This window comes from Diaphorina citri, unplaced genomic scaffold, assembly GCF_000475195.1.
Source record: "Diaphorina citri unplaced genomic scaffold, Diaci psyllid genome assembly version 1.1 scaffold11004, whole genome shotgun sequence".
In the NCBI taxonomy this organism is placed as follows: domain Eukaryota; kingdom Metazoa; phylum Arthropoda; class Insecta; order Hemiptera; family Psyllidae; genus Diaphorina; species Diaphorina citri.
The window spans coordinates 1-916 of NW_007388377.1; the positions used below are offsets into that span (position 1 = coordinate 1).

The 916-nt window shown below is 31.3% G+C and overlaps 1 long non-coding RNA gene across 1 annotated transcript; it reads left to right on the top strand.

Annotated features, from left to right (window-relative positions):
• Positions 1 to 6: 6 nt before the first annotated feature.
• Positions 7 to 460, top strand: LOC113472957. Its single transcript, XR_003395073.1, has 2 exons — positions 7 to 161; positions 387 to 460. It is a non-coding gene; the product is annotated as an uncharacterized LOC113472957 (long non-coding RNA).
• Positions 461 to 916: the final 456 nt, after the last annotated feature.

A 916-nucleotide genomic window follows, 5' to 3' on the forward strand; every position in this document is an offset into this window, starting at 1 on the left:
TTCAGAAGAAATCTGGCCAAAAATTCCATTACTGATGAAGATAAACAGCAAAGACTGGAGAGAAGAAATAAAAAGAAGGCATTGAAAAAAGAAAAGTGGTTAAAACAGAAGGCAGAAATGAAGGCAAAGAATAGTGGGAATCCAGTGACAAAAGTTGAAAAGTAAGTTGAATGAATTTTATGTTTTATTATTATAATTATTTAATATAAATATGTAGAAGTTTCGGTGATAATAGTGTCCTCTGGAGAGAATGTAGATGTGATCATTATACTTTAAAGTTGTAGGACCTGAGGGGTATTCCATTTTGCACTTCATTCCTACATAATGGAAATTGTAAATAAATAATAGAAAGTAAAAATTAAAAATGTTCTTATATCTTATTTCAGGTCAACATCAGGACTTCAACAAGTAGATGGACAGAGTCTGGTTGCCAAGGTTAAGAGTGCCAAGAAAGCTGAAATTGTTAAAATGGTGAGTTTACCTTTTCTTCTTTAATATAGGGTGTTTTTTTTAGAGGTTTGTTTTTTAAACTGCTATAAAAGACATACTATTTGAGGTATGGTCATGATGTTTTGTTTATTGGAAAGCTAAAAGTATGCCATTTAGTGTTTGAATACTCAGTTCGGGCATACGGGCCCCTCGGATAGCTCGAACAAAGCAAAACATTTGGTTTAATTTTTTGTTTTGTTAGCACATAATTTCGCTCAATTTCCCTCCACAATCGTGCGATTTGACACCTTTGGATGATTTTCTTTCGAGATTCGGGATATGTTTAAATTATTATTAATCGTATGGTATGTTATATTTTGCATCAAAAGAAGGACAAAAAATAAGTACAATACAAAGATAAGATAGAACAAAATAAATGGACTAACTACCTAACTAAACATTGAGATCTAATTGGTTAATGTAGTTA